The sequence below is a fragment of the Hakea prostrata genome, chromosome 4 (assembly GCF_041222555.1).
Source record: "Hakea prostrata isolate BN-2017 chromosome 4, UWA_Hpros_2, whole genome shotgun sequence".
NCBI lineage: Eukaryota > Viridiplantae > Streptophyta > Magnoliopsida > Proteales > Proteaceae > Hakea > Hakea prostrata.
In genome coordinates this window covers 39,257,247-39,277,491 of record NC_142603.1, presented here as the reverse complement: position 1 = coordinate 39,277,491, position 20,245 = coordinate 39,257,247, and the positions used below count along the sequence as shown (strand labels likewise).

The window sequence follows — 20,245 nt, the reverse complement described above, 5'->3', positions numbered from 1 at the left end:
TTTATGTTGTATTGAATGCTCCCCCTTATTTTTCTTTGTGTTTCCCTACGTTTTTTTAGAGTTTGTTGTGCAAATCTTTGCATTCAAAACCGAATCAAACCTCTCTGAGGCGCTCACAGGCAGACACAAAGAGCCATATTTGGGGCTTTTCATTTGAAACCTAATTGGGATGTTTGGATGGTACTTTGGGAACCCTAATACTGTTAATTTGAAGACCCCAGAGTCCCATTTCGAATTGATTTCAAATCGGAGCCAAAAATGGAGTTTTTGCTCATGACCATTCTTGCGGGGGGGGTTGATTGGCTGGTCAACCAGCCCTATAAGCCTATGCAACCGGCCCTGTCAACCTATCCAACCACCCATATTCGTGATGTGTGTTTTAGCCCTTTTTTGACCCTTGATTGATTCTAATTGTTACTCACTCACTTTCTTGTGTAACTAGGGTTATTTTAGGTCTAGTTGCACACTCTTTGGTGAACTTTTTGGGACTTTGAAGAGCTTCGTTAAATTGAAAAGGCGAGGAAAATACTTAACCGTATCTTGTGTACTTATTGGTATTATTTGAATTTTCATTCATATTGTTATCTTGTATTCTATTATAAATTGTGTGTGACTTTGCACGAACGGAAGGAAATGATATTCTATATTTGTTTCTACTCTCAAATTTCATGAATTGTGATATACGAATGATGTGAATGTGTTAATGTGATTGAGGGACCTTGTCCTCTTGTACTTATATGCCAATTAGGGCTGTGGGTTCGCCCATTACCTTGGTGACTCTATATATGTATGCCCTTAGACCTAAGTACATGGATACTAGGTGTCTAGTTGTGTTGGCTAGGTAACCCATGAGTGCTACTACCCTTTCGGTAGGGGCATTGAAGCCGATTAACCAGTGATGTCAATGGTTGGATCCTATGACCATCAAGCAGGCCCACTGCCATCATGAGATGGTAGGGTTGCATATGTATAAAGTTTGGGCTTGTGTCACTTTCAACGCGATGTGCGATTTTTATGAGGAAGCCACTAGAGCGTTCGCCTATACATATGTGGATGACCATACGGTTGAGAAAAATTGAATCCAACAGATGCCTCCCATTGAGGATCCCATTTCTAGGTGGATAAGGATATCAAACTAATAGATGCCTCCTATTGAGGAATGATATCTGGACCATATGTAGTACGAGACCGTATGACGATGCACTGGGCCTAGAGTTATCCTTGACATGCGTTAGTTCTCAAGCCAAATGGTGATGTGAGAGAGTGGTGACCTATATCCCCAACCACAGATTGATGTGACTTGACCCCACAATCACGGAGAACCCAACAGATGTCTCTTGTTGAGGGAGAGTGATTGAGACAACCCATAGGAGGCTGGTGTATAGCTTAATGTGTGTCTACCATAGAGACCTCATGATTAGAGTTAGATGTAGGATTGCATATTCATTTAACTATTCATCTTATTATTATAATTCATATATGTTTGATGCGGAAAATTGTGAATGGATGCTTGATATGTAGTTGAGTTGACCTCACTGAGTTCTATTGAATTCACTCCTTATATACATATGTTTTTAGATCTTGTTATAGGTTATGAGGACTCCATTCAAATGGAGGATCCGTCGTCGGCATAATATTTTAAGGGAGCGACTTGCTAGGAGGTGGACTCCCATGGAGCTTTAAGCCCGTGCTTGGATTGCTCCTATGGAGTTGAGTACTAGTGAAGGTTCGGCGATGTCTTTGGAGATGATAGTATCCCTCATAACCTTATGTTATGTCATTCCCTTTAAAACTTTAGAGAGAGATGATGCTGTCTTCCATCGAAGAACCTAGAATTCCGCTGCAAACAATTATTTCTTCTAAACTCTGATGATTCGGTTTGATCAACCTTGGATAATGATTTTTAACTTTAAGTTGATGGATGATTATAACCATATTTGCTAACTTGATTATTATAACTTTGAATATTGATCTTTGGTTTATTCCTGCCCTTTGATTATGCTATGTTGTATGGTAGTATGGGTTTGGCCGTGAACCTTGGTCTTGTAGTGTATCACCCCTAAGGGTATTCGGATATGACCGGATCCTGTTGGGTGGGGTGTGACACTCTGTGTCGCGAAAGATTTCAATCTTCTCATGTGTCAGACTAATTCTAGTATGCACAGCCGTGACATGCATACTCGTCACAGTGTAAGTTGTTATCCCTGTAATCCTGTACATCGTACTGATTGGCTACTGTGCTTCATAACCTTGATACACAACATCAAAATCTGCAACAAAATCTAAAGAAAAACAACATCCATGACGAATGATTTCGTAAGAACTCAACAAGTAGTTCGCATACATTTTTCCGTCATTCAAATCACGATCCATATATAGTTAACATGTTATAGTATGAAATGCAATGTAGGAATGCTCCTATACTCTAACTAATGCAAGTCTCTATAGGGTGGACACACATTAAGAAAATACACTGGCCTCCTCTTGGTTGGTCCTATCACTCGAATCTCTTATTGGTTGAGTATCGGTCTTGAGATCTCAGGTAAGGGGTAAGGTCATCCCTCTCATCATCACCATGGTCGAGGTTTAGGTTAGCACTCTCTCACCACACCATTAGTCTGAGTATTGGCGCGTGTTAGGGTATTACCTAACCCAATGCATAGTAATTTACTTTTAACATATTACTCAAGGTCCATATACTTCCCCTCGTGCGTCTTGCAATCTTGGTTCAGTATCCTCCCAAGTCTAGACAGTCATATCCTATATATGGCACCAACCAACTTGAACTACGCTCCCGTAACCCTATTGGGCATCCACATATAATGGGCGGGAAGCTTTCGTGTCCCCTCATGCCTCTCGCAATCTTGGGTCCCACGAGCTCAAGCCTATTATACGCAACCCTACCAATGAATGGCCCCCACGGCAATGTTGTGTGTTCTCTTATGCCTCTTGCAATCTTGGGTGCCCACCAACCATATACCACTGCCATAGGTCACACGGCCTCAATTCCCATACCGTTTAGGGTCATAACATGTTGGGGGTAATCCTAACCATGCAAATAGACATCGTACCAGGAAAATAAAGTTATGTTCAATATTAAGGTTCCTAGGGTAATAGCAGAGCCACAACCCTAGTTCAAGTCCAAATTCACATAAGACTATCCAATTCACAAGTATCATATTCAAACAATAATATTCTGTAATTTCTAAGCATTATGATAAAGGTAAAGTCCTTAAACAACAGCATACAAATCCATATGCAAGTTCTACATTATTTAAGAATTTAATGACGATTAAATGCATGTGAACATCCTTACCTTATAATTAAGTTCACACCTTCCAAAGAGAGTCGAAGGATGATTTCACACTTCCTAAAATACTATTTACATGTTGGAAAAAGTTAGAAATAACCCTAAAAGTCCCATGTTGGATTTAGGAAAAAAAATTAACACTGTCGAAGATGGGTGGATTGAACAATAAGTAGGTGGGTCGGCTGGGGAGACCAGTCCAATTGACCAAGGGGTGGTCGGTTGAACAGTACAAAGCATGGGTCGCCCCGGGAGACTAGGCCAATCAGCCCATGCTCAAGTATGGACAAAATCACTTCCGATCATCAGACTGCTACGAGATTGGGTTCTAAACTACTTCCAAAGCATATGAAAATTTCTAAAAACAACAGAGAACATGACCTAACATTAATAGGTGTTTAAAAGCTCAAGAGAAACAATAAACCTAATAAATTGATAATAGGTCTTTTTAGAAATCGATCGGGAAAGAATATGGATGGAACAGAGTGAGTGAGGATTCACTCAAAATTCAAGGAACAATGGAATAAGGTTTTCCAGTACTAGGAACCCCTACAAGGTCTAATAGTAGCAAAGAAAACATGCATGGGGAATGGTTAAGTCAACAGAGAAGAGTACTAACCTTAGAATAATGCAAACGTTGTACGAAAAGCCTCATGGATGATCTCCACGTTGTCCTTCACCTTCGCAAATCACTCACTAACTTGTACTGACATCCTCTAACAGCTACAAAGCATAATAATACATTTAGGGTTGAAATACATATTTAGAGGAGTCTGAGAATCAATATACCAAAAATGCCCTTTTTTCACGGTGCCTGGTGGGTCGCCTGGGTTGGTTAACTGGGGCGACTAGGCCAATTGACCCACCCCTAGAAACTTCATTCCAGGAGCAATTTCGAGGGGGTTTAGCCCCTTGTCTTGCTCTATCTCCTAATCCTCATTCCAGTGGAGTCTTACCTTGTCAAATTCACCTAGCCGGTATCCATTCACCCGAATACCCGTAGAAGTGATCCACAACCCCACAGATCAGGTCTCATACATTCACCAACCATTCCACACAATAGTTCAATCATGAGCAAGAATAAATCAATGTCATAAATATTAATAAAGAAATATGTCAATTAGTAGGGACTCAGAAGGATCTCAAAACCAAATCAGAGTGCGAAAGTGATAACAAAACTAAAGTAAACAACTGGAAATGGAAAAAAGTATAGTCAAAACTCCTAAGTGTTACATCAAGTACACGTCCTTAAGTAAAATATAATTTCAAAACTTGAAAATCTTCATATCACGAAATGTATAAATCAATTTGTGAGTCGAACTAATTCTGGTATGCACAGTCAAGACACGAACATTCTTTACTGTGAAAGTTATAATCCCCAAAATCTTGTACACCGTTCGAATCGATCACCGTTGTTTCATATTCTTTAATTTCTGTAACATTTGGATCTGCAACAAACTCTAAAACAACAATTTCCCTGAAGGGTGAGCTCAAAAGAACTCAACGAGTAGTTCACAAACAAATAACCAATATCATAGTCCAAATCATTACATCACATAGTGCAACATGACATGAAGTGAAATGCAACAATGCAACTATACTCTAATGGATGCTAGTCTCTAATGGTAGACACGCATTAAGACAACACTAGCCTCCTCTAGGTAGGTCTCGTCACTTTAATCTCTCACGGTTTGGTTACTTATCTTGAGATATCGGGTAAGGGGTCAAGGCATCCCTCTCGGACTATCACCATGGCTGGGGTTTATGTCACTACTCTCACCACACCATTGGTATGAGTACCGGCGTGTGTCAGGGTAACACCTAGCCCAATGCGAGTCAACTACTCAGTTACATCAACATAGGTTCAGATACCTCCCCTCATGCATCTCACACTTTTGGTTCAGTATCCTCCCCTACTAAAGTCAATGTATCCTATGGCACCAAACAACTCGGATTACGCCTTCTCTTAACCCTATTGGTCATTCGCATATAATTGATGGGAAGCTCTCATGTCCTCTCACCGGTTGGTTCTACTGGTCTTAAGCATCCATGGACTCAAGTCTATTATATGCAACCTTACCAATGAATGGCCCCCACAATGTGGTTGTGTCCTCTCACTGGTTGGTTACCTGTTTTGAGCACCTACCACTCCACATTGTTGCCACGGGTCACTCATCATCAATACCCATGCCAATAAGGTGTGATATGACAGGATACCTACCAAACTCCACTAGACTTCTTAGTCATGGCATCCAGAAATCTTGAAAAGTGCCGAGGGCACTAGAGGATAACGTCTCATACCACCTTTGTTAATGTCCTAAGCAGAAACACCCAAAAAGGTATTACCTAATTCACAATCACAACACATTCACTTTCCATAAGTAGCAAGAAGGTTCAATCACATTCCCAATTCATGAATCAATTTAAGTCCATAGAGTCACATGAAAAACCATTAGTACTCCATCGATGGGTAGGTGATTCACATGGCTAGAAAAGTAGGGAAATTATAAATAAGACAATTTACCTTGCTTCTTCTTCTTCTTCCCTCTTTTCTCTTTTTTTTTTTTGTTTTTTTTTGTTTTTTGTTTTTTGTTTTTTGTTTTGATCCATATATATTAATACATCACTTGCCAACCAAGCACGACCTTTGGGAGGTGGGGGGAGATATTTTGGTAGTAAAGTCATGGGACTGCTTAAACCCTAGTTTCTTTCATTTCTTTGTCTGATCTAAAACCCCATAAGCCCTCTCCCTTCTCCCATTCAACATTTCCAAGTTTCAGAGGTACAAGCACGTTGCTCTGCTTGTTTTACGAGTGAATTTCTCTCTAAAAACAAACATACAATCGATGCATTTTTTTTGTGTATTTTTCATTAATTATATCATTCTATTGTTCGTTAATAGTTTGACTTAGATTGCCTTGTTCTTGTTCCCAAAATTTGGTTCCTTGAGCTCCTTCTAGGGTTTGAATGGATGTTATCATTATGTTGCTATTGTGTTTTAATTTGATTTCCTTAGATTGCATTGTTCTTTCAAATAAAGATTCAACCACCTCAACGTGCAATTTTGTGATTCACATTTTCGTTAACTGAAGATCATAACAATCTAGCCTTCCATATCAAGAGTATCTTATTCTATGCAAGAATCAATATTATATTTTCTTGTAGACTATGATATTTCTATATTAGAACATATGCTTCTACTATAAATATGTATGCACACAACTCAATAAAAAAGTTGATTAATCTTGTCCTAATTTTCTTCCTTGTTTTTAATATATCTTCTCTACTTTATAATATAATTTTTTTTATATCCTTATATGTATTTATTAGTTCTTCTAATGTATTGGATTTTTCTATTCTTTTTTATTTTTCTGATAATTTATTAAATGCTAAATATTTTCTAGGAAGATCAATTGTTGATACTATTTTACTTGTTCCAAAAAAATTATTAATATTCATTTCTAAATTTTTTTTTTTTTTTTTTTTTATAGAAAGTATATTCTCTCAATGGTTTTATGTTATTTCTTGATCTTGGTCTGTTTATTCGTTGTTGGTTGTTTATATTTAATGTTTTAAATTGTTGGATTAAATTATCTATTTTTGAAGATGTTTTCTCCTATTTTTTAAAGTTTCTAATATTTTTACTAATAAACTTAAACTAGTGTTATTCTGCTTTATTATTACATGGTGGTTTGTTGCTAGTGGTTTGAAGTCTATTATCCCCAAATATTCTCCTTGGTAATAATTCCTTCATTCCTCAATGGCTTCTTTATAATAGGTGTTGTTTGTAGTCATTAATTTTCTATTCCTAGTCCTTGTTTAACTTGTTTTTTAATATGTATAAAATTTTATATTGTTCCTCTAAATATTTATGATGAATTTTTAATTTATTTGTTTCTTTTGATAATTGTATTATTAGACTATTGGTTTCTATTTCTATGGGTTTAGATTTGTAGTAGTCTAAGCTTGCTATTAAGTTTATAATATTTTGTTTTGATGGTAATTGTTCTAGGGGGTATTTTATTTGTTTTTCTATGTAAGTAATTAATATCTTCTTTGTTATATTCTAAAATTTGGTGCATTTCTTTCAAAATTTTGTTTTTATTTCGAATGTATTCAATAATTATCTCTTGTATTCTATTAAAACTTTCAAAGTTTCTATGTGAGGCTTCTCTTAAATTGACTCTATTAAGTGGTAATCACTAGAATGTAGGATATGATTATAATATTTATCAAATTTACAATGTAATTTACAATGTGGATGTGGAACCATTGTTAGGGACTGTCACGGTGATGTGGGTTTTGCTTGTATGGGAGGGTGGTATGGCATCAATATTTTACAAGCAGAGATGCATGCCATTCTCTGTGGATTAAAGAGGGCTCGAGCCTTTGGATGTAATATTTTGATTCAACCCAACTCCGAAGATGTCACTGGAGCTATCTTGGGTTCTTTTTAGGCTTTTTGGAAGATCCTTAAGATGTTGGAGGAGATTATGGAGCTAAGGAACCAGTTTGTGGATTATGTTTACCATAGTGTTTGCCAGACCACCTCGCAAATCTCATTCAAGAGGAGCGACAAGGGCGTAGGTTTTACCGAAAGTAATTTGTAATTTATTTTTGTATACTACTTATTACAAGTCTCCTTTTTCTCCCAAAAAAAAAAAAAAAAATATTAATTATTGGTTGATATAATAGATATTTTGAATACTTATCAATTATTGGTGTGAATTTTGCTATTAATTCTTGTTTTAATTTTGTGTCTTAAAGAGTTAACAAATTCTTTTATTATCTTTTCTAATATTAAATTTTGGGAATATTTCAGTACTTATTCAAATCATACAAAAATTTTCTATTGAGCTCCTTATTATCTTATTTTCTCTATCACTTGTATAACAATAATAGAAGGCAGTGGAGATGAACTTGCAAAAGCTATCAAGAATACTATAATTCATTCACTATTTCTTATAATTCGTTGTTCTATTATACGAGTGTATCTAGGATTGGTTAGAAGTTGACTTCTATATTTAATTACAGATGAATTAAATATTCTAATGAGTCCTCTAGGACTTGTTAAATATGCTTTTTCTTCCATCTTATCTTTAAGGGATAATTATTGTTGCCTCCTTGTACTTTGATTTTATTACTACTTTATCCCCTGTATTTTTTAAAATTGCTAATCCAACCTTTAATTTTGTCAACAATTACTAATGCCCCCTAACGTTAAGCTCCATTAGTTTACTGATGATGTGGCATCTATATATTTTTTCAAATTCCAAAAATAACCCCTGCAATTATCTTTTTACTTATTTACTCTTTTGTCAAGTTATAATACTACTCTTAATTAACTTTGGGAAAAATTAACTTTTCTTTTTTAAAAAGAAACCACCGAATAAAGGAAAGATGCGATTTTTCTTCTCTAAAAGGAAATCACCAAATAAAGGAAAGATGTAATTAAACAAAACTTAAAATAGAAACTAAAATATTAAGAAATATCAAATTTAATTCAAAGTTGAAAATTGAAAATCACTTAATATATGCTAACTATTATGCATGTTACCAAATTTCCTATCAATTAACATTTTATATGCTAATTTGTTTGTAAAACTTCCATCATTGTGATTATGAAGAATTTAAGTGGAATGTGAGAGTTTCAACAACCATAAGTATGTGGTCCCACCAAATCCAAAACTAATTCTAACATATAAGATTTTAAAGATATAATTGACATTTAATATAGTTTCTATAAATGAGGGTAATGCCATATTTTTGACTTTTTAATTTTAATGAAGGGCAAAATAGACATTCCATATTTGATATTAACAACCACTTAACACCATTAGAAGTGAGGGGGGCAATAATAATTTCATAAAGAAGGAGATTTGATTAGTAATAAAACCAAAGTATAAGGGGGCAATAGTAATTATCCCTATCTTTAATTATATATGAACTTCTAAAGGTAAATCTAGTGCATTTACAGTAGTATGTATGAAATACGAGATAATATCCTAGGGCAAGGTAAGCAACTATAAACAATTGAAAAATAAAGTCAAAATATTTAAAGAGAATTTGTTAATAAGCAGATATAAAATTGTACTATGCTATAATGATCAAACAAATCATAGTCAATACTTCCTAGTATTTCCTATTAAGATGTGCCACAAAAAATGGCTTTGTGATTTGTCTTTTAATATTAACGTCGCCACAAAACAAATCAAAATATTAGTCACACCCTTAATAGTCCTTACCAATAAAATACATTTTAAGCCAACGCAAAGCTGTTCTAGTGGTGAAACCAACACCTCTTAGTGAAGAGGCCATGGGTTCGACTCTTGCTGAGGCAATAATATCCCCATCCCCCGGTTTAATAAAACCCCATTGTACAAAATAAATAAATACCAGTCCAATGATGTAAAGTATCTATTAAACATTATTAATTAAAACCCAATATTTTTACCTAGAAGAAAGTAAAAATATTAATAGCATTTACTTTAGAACATAGCTTAGTATAATTTTATTATTTCAAATCGAATTTTTTGTTTAAATAATACCAGTTATGGATTGAAAAATAAAGTTCTTATATTAAAAAGAAGAAAAAAAAAAACTATGAATTACATTCTCACAATGATTTATTTGTCAATTTCTTTGCAAGTTGATTTTACGTTTATTTGATTGATTCATTAATTGAAAATGTATACAATAAATATTAGATACTTCACATCATTGGTGGCAGAAGTGTCGTCTTTTATCAACAATTAATATGGTTAAAAATAAATTTTCAATACATTATGTCATATAAAAAAAATTTAATTTATAGATCATGCATTCAAATTTCTCTTAAGAATCCTTTATTTCAAAATTTTACTGAAATGTTCCAAATCAGGATCATTGATTTATAAAAATTATACTTAAATGCAAGAATGATTTGAATTGGTTTTAGTTATTATTTTTAGTATAAGGCTAGTATACATATTTACACTCATTTGTACTTGTTTTGTGTAATGAATTTTAAAGGGTACCTATAATAGTTTAAATGGAATTTTAATGGTATAATGCCCTTGGTTAAGAGTAATAATATGTGACTTTAAATATATGGCCAGTGAAGCTCAATTTAATTAATTTTTTTAAAATACCCTAATTAAATTATATTAGAAATTTAATCTTAAGTAAGTCAACAATTATTAGAAAGAATCTAGAAGGTAACAGATGACTTAGTTTGTTTTATGATATCATAACATATTAAAAATAAAAAATAAATCATTTATTTTTGGGGTATATGAATGGGGTCAAAAGGACCCAAAGCAAATCGAACAAACAAAAGGAATTAAACTAGCTTAGTTTAGCCAACCCATCTACTTTGAGGATCTCTTCCATCTTAGAAGTAGGCTCTCGGAACATCACCAAGGTGTCCTGCGCCTCCAGAGGATATCTAGAAAATTGATATGTAGCTTTATTGGTATCCCTCCCCACATAGCTGAAACGGACATGACCATGGAAAACAATCATCTAGTTTATTTCTTCAATCAATCTTCCATGAATTTTGTGTGGTCTCTTACAGCTTTGAGAGAGTTTGTCTTTATAGGGATGGGCTAAGCTCCCATCTTTAACATAACTTTCACCCCTTCCCTTATAGTCAATGGTGGGTTAGTAAAGTGGTTAAAGGCCCAACTTCCCACGGGGAGGTCTTGGGTTCGCACCATTTAGTGGCATTAATATTCTCATTCCCATCCCGGTATATAGGAAGCTCTTAATCCAAAAAAAAAACTCATCCCTTATGACTCCCCCCTATACCAACCATGTTTTGGTCTTTCCCACCCAACAACATCTTGATTCATGCAAATATTCTAAAAACTGCTCTTGCAGGATGCCCAAGCCTCTTCAATTGATGCATAGTATTCTCCAATGATTCATCATTTGTCGCCTGGCTTGGTGAAATCAACCTCATGAACATCTCTGTTATGCAGGTGAAGCCTTGTTCATCAGAGTGAGTTGACAAAATCCCAACCCCCCCCCCTTTGGTATGAGACTCTTTTGTGTTGTATAATATGGGATTGTCATGACAATAGATTTTGCCATAGTAATCCTTCCAGCGTGTGATAGGGTATTAACTACAGCCCAATCATCAATTGTAGGGTAATGCATATATTGACAAACCCCTTTGACAACAAATGCTATATCAGGGCGTGTGAGAGTCAAATACCGAAGGGCACCCATTGTACATCTGTATTGGTACGAATCATCATAGAGGGGAGGTTTGTTAGAGGTTGCTTTGGTGATGGAGGTCGGGGTTGCTACTGATTTTGCTTCATGTATATTGGTCCTTTGCAAAAGATTTGAATAATATTTTGACTGGCAAAGATGTAAACCGTGAGATGAGCAAGTGACCTCGACCCCTAAAAAGTAGTTTAAGTCATTGAGATCTTTGATGGTGAATTCCTTGCAAATGGCTATAATGATAGAATTAACCTCGGAAGAACAAGATCCAATGAGGACAATGTCGTCCACATATACAAGAAGACAAATTGTTTGATGTATTGAAGTACAAAAATATAGTGCCATATCATATGAGGGACTGTGAGAATCCTAGAGTGAGTAAATAATTGCCATGCCGATGAGACCATGCCCTAGGGACCTATTTTAAACCATATAAAGCTTTCTGACGGTGACATACATAAGTAGGTCTCTCTAGATCAACTAAACCCTATGGTTGAACCACGTAAACATCTTCAGATAATTCACCATTTAAAAATGCATTTTGAACATCCAATTGGCGAAGAGTCCATCCTTGGGCAACTGCTAGCGATAGATTCAAGCATATGATAGTAGGTTTGACAACGACACTAAAAGTGTCAAAATAATCAATTCCTTCACGCTAATGGAATCCCTTGGCGACCAAACGAGCCTTATAACGTGAAACAGAGCCATCACTATTTCGTTTGATTCTGTAAACCCATTTATTTCCAATCAAATTCATGTGGGGCTGGTGAGGAACTAGACTCCAAGTACCATTACATAAGAGAGCATCAAATTCATCACTCATAGCAAGCCTCCATTTGTGGTCTTTACTGGTAGTGGTATATGAGGTGGGTTCCATTTCAAGATTATCAACAAAAAGAGGTGACTAGGAGGTTCAGTTTAGAGATGGGTTTGGGATGACCCGTTTTGGATCGGGTTTGCACATGGTAAGGTTGAGGCTGAGTTGGTGATGGTGCAGGTGAGTTATGGGCTAGGGTTTCGGGTGGGTTATGGGCTAGGTTTTCAGGTGGGTTATGGGCTAGGGTTTCGGGTGCAGTGAGAGGTTGAGATAGAATTTCCAAAATTTCAAAATTTGAATTTGGATTTTGACTCAGAAAGGAGAGTTCAAAATTTGAATTTGAATTCGAAGTTCGGGTGGGGTGGGAAAATTCAAAATTTGAATTTGAATTGGAATTTTGGGTGGGATGGGAGATTTCAAAATTTGAATTTGAATTTGAAAAGAGATTATCAGCTGTAACTATGGTGGGAATAAAGTGAGAGCGGGAAGGGTGGTTAAGAGGTTGAGTTGCAAAGGGTGGTTAACTTTATCATTCTAGACTGATCATCAATGATTGAGTAACCGCTCAGCTCTCTCTCTCTGACTTTCTGACTTCTTACGTTTTTAGGAAAGAAAATTCTTGTTTTTTCCACCCTTAATTTGAGAACAGCAAAAGATATAAAAAATAATATAAAATTAAGTGGATTCATTGAATCAAAGTGACTAGATCAAGGATAATATGAAGCTCAATATTAGGACGAAAGTTAGGGCCAGGGTCAGGGACAAAATTGTATTCAAAATAGGGTGAGAATGAGACAAATATTAATCCCAGACCCGCCCTTGTCCTGTTTTAGGGCCAGAATATTTTGTCCACGACTTGCCCTCAAGGCCAAAATTAGAGTCAAAATTAGGGCCAAAATCATGGTTAGAATCATAGACAAAATCGATGCCAAAACGGGACAAACAGTAATCCCAGACCCACTTTTGGCCTTGATTTAGGGCTAAAATTTTGGGTGGGAGAGGATCCTTTTTCCATTCTCAAATAGGTTATCTTGTCGAAGAAGATGAGTTGCTTGCTAGACATGGTCACTAGCAGTGGGTGGAGAGAGTGAGGTTAGATGGGGGAAGTTCGGTAATTTACCTTAAAAAAAATTTAAATGTATGGGGGTATTTACGTAATTTATCATCAAGAGGATATTCTAGTAATTACACACTCAGATTTGAATTGAGGGTAGCATGGTCATTTCCTTCTTCTTCTTCTTTTTATATTTTATTTATTTCTGTATGTTTTAATGCATTACTTGCCAATCAAACACGGCCTTAAGGGAGGTGGAAGATATTTTGGTAGTAAAGTCATGGGACTGCTTAAACCCTAGCTACTTTCATTTCTCTGTCTGATCTAAAACCCCATAAGCTCTCTCGCCTAGCTGCATCCATCAAGGTTTTTGAACATTGATCTGTTTTCTTAAAGGTGGTATTTATCTTCTTCATTCTAGTTTTCTTCTTTTGATTGATTCCTCCTATTGCCAAGATCTAGTTGAAGGCTTCTATTTTCTGTAACAACTTAATTTTTCTATCCTCTTTACTCTAGAGTGAATCCCCATTCACTCTGACTTATCCGTGAATCTCTTGGATAGATTTCGGAGAAGACCTAATATAGGATTCATTATATTTACTTTCTTTTTACTAAGTTGATCTTTAAACTATGTTAGATAATGTTCTAGTATAATCTCAGAATTTTTTTAAAAGTATTTTCAGAGTAGTTTAAAACCCAAATGGAAAGCTTTATGTTGATCTGAGTGAAATCTGTCCATACGCAAAAGGCTGGTTGATTGCCCTAATTGCCTTGGATGACCCACCCATGCTTAGCAGTTTTCATGGCTAGGTTGATTGCCCTGGTTGCCCCAAACAACCCACCCACTGCCAAGTTGGTAGTTTGTTTCTTTTTTCAACATCATACCTCTAGGGTTGTTTTTAACTTTAAACCAAATGCTAATAAGATTTTTTGGGAAGCATGAACATACTCTTTGACCTACTTTTACTAGGTTATAAATCGATAGCAAGGTGAGGACGTTCAGTTGCACATAACCATTGTTACATTCTTGATTTTTATGGAATTTGCTTATATGATTACATATTGTTGTTTTAGGGTTTAAGAGGATTATTATGAGTCGAAAATTTTAGTATACATGTGATTAATAATATTCATGATATCTGGATCAACATGTGATTGTATGGACTTAGACTAACTTGTGAATTGAGGATGTGTTTTAATCCATCTTGTAATGTGAATGTAGGTTGTGATTGTGAATTGAGGAATACCATTCAGGTGTTTCTGTCTTGGGACATCAATGGAGGTGGTATGAGACACAATCCTATGATGCCCCTTGGCACTTTTCACAATTATTGGATATCATAACTAGGAAGTCTAGTTGAGTTTGGTTAGAAACCCTGTCATATCACACCCTATCGGCGTGGGTATTGATGTCAAGTGACCCGTGGCAACAGTGTGGGATGGTGGGCGCTCAAGGTTGTACCAACCTGTGAGAGGACACAACCACATTGTGAGGGGCCATTCATTGGTAAGAATAGATTTGGGCTCATGGGCGCTCAAGATTGGTAGCCAACTCATAGGAGGACATGAGAGCTTCTCGTCCATTATAAGGGGATGACCAATAGGGTTAAGAGATAGCATAGTTCGAGCTGGTTGGTACCATAGGATATGTTGACTCTAGTAGAGGAGGATACTAAACCAAGATTGTGAGATGCATTAGGGGAAGTATATGAACCTAGGTTGATGTGATTGAGCAGTTGACTTGCATTGTGCTAGGTATAACCCTGACACGCCCCAGTACTAATACCAATGGTAGCAAGAGAGCGGTGACCTAAACCCCAGCCATGGTGATAGTCTGAGAGGGATGCCTCTTACCCGGGATCTGAAGATTGGTAACTAACCCAGGAGAGATCAGAGTGATGAGACCTACCTAGAGGAGACTGGTGTTCTATCTTAATGTGTGTCTGCCATTAGAGACTAGCATATGTTAGAGTATAGTTGCATTTTTGCATTTTGTCTCATATTGTTACATTATGTAATGTATTGATTTAGACTGTGATATTGGTTACTCGTTTGTGAACTACTTGTTAAGTTCTTTTGAGCTCACCCTTCAAGGAATTTGTTGCTTTAGACTTTGCTGCAGATCCAAATGTTACAGAAGTAGAAGAATACGAGACGTCGGCGATCGATCTGTACGGTGTACAAGATTTTGGGGACTATGATATTCACAGTGAAGAATGTTTGTTTATTGACTACGCGTACCAAAATTAATTCGACTCATAAACTGATCTATACCGTTCACAATACGATGATTTTTGGATTTAGAAACTATATTTTAATTAAAGATACATACCTAATGTAACACTTAGGATATTTTAATGTTCCTTTATTTCTTTCCAGTTGTTTACTTTAGATGTGACATCACTTCCTAACTCTAATTTGGTTTTGAGATCCATAACACTTGATTTATTTATTTAATAATATTAGTACATTGATTTATTCTTGCTCATGATTGTACTATTGTGATTATCTGAGACTTGATCTTTGAGGTTGTGGATCACCCTTAGGTATTCAGGCAAATGGGTATCGGCTGGGGAGATGTGACATAAATTACATACCAACTTCTAAGTACTTATAATTATCTAGTGATCAAATCTAAGAATTAACTACTGATTATACTAACAAAATTAAAAAGGAAAATATCATGCAAATCAATTAACGAAAATACTAGAATTTTGATTTCACCAAACATGTCATAAATTATCAATTCCTCTCCATCATGTAATCAATTTACTCTCTACTCTTATCAACATAATTACTAAACTAGATCATCCCATTTGTCATGCTGGATGGTCCCTAACAGTCCAAATCCCTTCTTCCTTTTATACATAGAAGATCAATTCAATGCATTGCATGAAACAAAAAATCTCTAAACGATGTCAAACAAATTATCTGACTTGTAACATATTAGATGTAATTTATCATTCTTTAACCCTAGGTTTAGCATGCATTTCCACTGTTACATGTAAGAAAACTTACTACGAAATTCATGAATGTTGACAGGAATTCAGGAGTTAAGAACAAAATTGAAGAAAGCAATGAGTAGAGGATTGTATTCCATGAAAGAGATTAATGAATAAACTAATTCATGTAACGATCCATCTACACTTTAGAAATGGAAGTTTAGAATATCATGAGAGAAGAAGAAATTAATGGAAACATCACTCTAGAGGAAGAAAAACTCTAGCCTAAGTCGTAGCTCCTCTAATGCTCCTCAAAACATCTCTAGCAGCTCCTCCTATATGAAATTCATCTCTATCCTTCTAAAAATGTCCCTAATGGCTGGAATATGTTCCCCTTTCATAGAGTGATTTCCTAGATTACATGGGATATGATTCCTGACATAATTTGAAACAAACTCTTAGTCCTAATCTGACTCAACTAAGAAATTCTAGGTTGGAGTATAAATCGTACTGATTTCAAGAGATCAAATGCACAATTCCACCGTTGGTATGCATATCACGAAGTCATGAAGATTCTTTCCAAAAATCACCTTGATCAAACACCAAATGACCATCCGTTGAAGGACTTGATTGAAACTGGACAGAGCACACTTAAAAACGGAGTTTTTCCCTTTTCTTTCTTTAAATAGGATTCCCCCCCCCCCCTTTTCCTTATTTGAGTAGACTTCAACCTCCACCAATTGCTCGAAGAAAATCCTAGTTGTTGAAGAGTCCAAGAATTGAGATGATTGACTACAAACGCAGATAATAAATTTGAATAAGGATTTGCCATGATAAATATAAATGACCAAAGTTACTTAAATTCAAGGAGAGTGCATCTGTTGATTCTTTGCATGCAATATTATGGTAATATGATACAAAACGATCACGAACACATGAAAATGTATCTAGTATATTACTCAAAATAGTAGGCATAAATAAACTTATTAGCGACCTCGTGCACTTGCGAGTATGACGCAACAATATCCCTATTGAAAAATGTTGATCAGTACCTAATATGAGGTCTCCCCCTTGAATATCCAAGTTCTTATGCAAGAACCTAGGAGGAAGTCTATCGATCCCCGAGGGTTTATTACCTTTCATTTGAAACAAAGAACTCTTAATTTTACCATTAGAAAAAGATATTAAATTAGGAATGAACTAATATAGTAAAAACAAACCAAAAAAACTAAGATTCCTTAGACCAAACTCTAAAGGCCCAATCTTAAAAGATGGAAATTGACCAATAAAACTTTGAAACAATCTATAAAGCCTTAATTTGGTGTTTTCCAAAAAAAAAAATTAAATAAATACTTATGGCTTTTGTTATTCAACTAGTCATAGCTCTTAAAATTGCGCTACCAGAATGCTATATTTGATTTGATCTAGTAAATCTTCGTTGGTCTAAATGATGTAGAAATTCTTCAAAGATCTTCTCTACATTGAGATAACCCAACAAAACATTAAGAAATAATTAAAGATACACTATATTGGGAGAATGAATCATTATAATTGATCTACTACTATTTTTTTATGTTGGGGGCGTAGGACCGGGGAGGGGGGGGGTTGTGAATGACCAATGATCTCAAACTTGAATGAAAATACCTTGGTAGTTTCCATTATGTCATAAATGAGAATGATACCATTGCTCGAAGAGCTGTCCTCAAACTAGCTTTGTAGGAAAAATTCAATTTCTTCGTTGTTAGCGTGGGTTTTACCCGACCCATGCACCTACTTAGGGTACCATGAAGCCCATGGCCCATTAGGGTTTTGAGGGGTCAATAGACTGGTGCCTTCTCTTTATATACACATATCGCGAGGAAGAGGAACCAGCCGCCCAAGTGACCGTAGTAGCTTCTCTTCCCCTTGACTCTCAGCCTCTCTTCCTCAGTTTCTGATTGTTCTCCCTCCCCTTTTGATTGTGCATTTTACATGAGTGAACCTTTTAAGAACCCATCACATTTACTTGGATTTGAGTTCGAATCTCCATTAAAGAAGCCTAGGCTCATCGTAAAGTTTGCGATATTAGAGTTTATGAATATCGACGGATTGAAAAGCCAGATTTTTTTTGTTATACGAGAATCATCAAGGTGGTTACAAGCTAAACTGTGTTGTTTTTATTTAATGATCTTCAATTCTAGATTACTATGTTTTCACATCCTAGGCTAACTTGTGGTTCTCTATATCGTGATTAAATCTAGATGTCAGAACTCTGTGCAGATCCCAAGTTCTATGAGGTAAGTATTGTTGAATCTCTCAGATTGATATTTATACATCCTTCTTTGTTTCCATCACTGAGTTTTAAGGATTTTTTTTTTGGATTGAATTAGGAACAGTAAAAGGAAGGTTACAAGGTTGACACTGTTCAAAGTCCTTGAGCTATATCAATTTTCAACTCTTGTGGAAGTACTACTAGTCCTTAAAAGAAAATCAAGAATGATATCTCCTTCTAATAACTCTAATTGTAGGAGTAATACTTGGGTTTTACATCCTAAAAACTATTGGGTGATATCATTTTTGGATAAAGGGCGAGTAATGCAATTTGCTGCGTCTAGTGGTGAACACCAAGGATACATGATTCTTGTTTAACTTTGATCCCCATGTTTCCTCAGGTATGCAATTTCCCATGTTTCTAACACAAAAAGTTTCATTCGTTTTCCACAAATTGTTTATTTTCATCCTTATTTTCCATTTGTTCCCATTTTTAAGTATCTGTTTGCTTATTTTTAATTCAATAGAAATCTGATCCTTTAATAAAAAGAAAATTAAAAAATAGTTGGTTAAGGAAAATCGTATTATCGGACTAGTTGATGAATGTGCAATAGTATTAGTGGTGCAATCAAAAGATATCTTCTTGATTTTAGTGTTAAAACCAACTAACTTTTTTGATTAAAGGATGCTTTCATATGGGATGGTAAAAATTGGAATGTTTTCCATAGCCTCAGTATTTTGCAACAGAATTGGTAAAGTTTGACAGCCTGTTGGTACACCACCCCTAACCCTTGAACAGATAAAGAATAATAAGAGCTTTTTGCATGGACCCCTTTGAAAAACTTACTAAACACAATATACACCCTTGAAACATCAGATCTCATTTACAGGCCCTATGAAGTTAACACTGTTAAAAGGATCTATCAGATGATTGTTTCTAGGGAACCCTACTTTGGCTAGAGCTGGTGGAATTCTTAGGGACTTTAAAAAAGCTCATGTCATTTCTTCTTTCAGGAGCTATATTGTTTACAATTAATAACCCTTATGAACGCTGTTGTTGTCATATTCTATACTGAATTTTATCATGAATATGTTTGATTTAGTGTGATGACACAAGGATTTTCGGACCCGATGTATTATTTTTTGTTGGACTGGACACGATTCAGAATTAAGAAAACTAATTGCATATTCGTTGCTGCAGGCATATCTTGAGCTGGATATTCGGATGCACGTTTTGGAAATAGATGATGAATTGGAAAAGCCCCTGAAAGAACTTGAGAATGCGACTCTAACAAGCTTTTGTGGGTCACAAAAACTCAAATAGAATTTGTTATGTTTTGACCCGAATTTTGTACATGACTTGGAAAGATGGACCCCTGCCGATATATTTTGGTAGGCGACCAGAATGACCTGATGGTTCGACCTGTTTATCAAAGTGTAGTTCATACATATGTATCTTATGTTTGCCTACCACAAATGACTGGGAGATTTGGGATTTTCGATTACAGTTTTGGTGAGAGTTCTTGTAACGCCATTCTTGGTGATTGGTTGTGAGATCTCCTTTTGTTCTTCTTTTACATAGTGGAAACTTTTTTTTTCACCCTTGGGCGTAGTATATCATATTGGTGTGTGAACCATGTTAAATCTCCGCGTGTTTTAGT

The 20,245-nt window shown here is 35.6% G+C and overlaps 1 long non-coding RNA gene across 1 annotated transcript; it reads left to right on the top strand.

Moving 5' to 3' along the window:
• Nucleotides 1–18,585: 18,585 nt before the first annotated feature.
• On the top strand, nucleotides 18,586–19,924 carry LOC149018843 (uncharacterized). Its single transcript, XR_016172973.1, has 3 exons — nucleotides 18,586–18,610; nucleotides 18,704–18,985; nucleotides 19,786–19,924. It is a non-coding gene; the product is annotated as an uncharacterized LOC149018843 (long non-coding RNA).
• The last annotated feature ends 321 nt before the right edge of the window (nucleotides 19,925–20,245 follow it).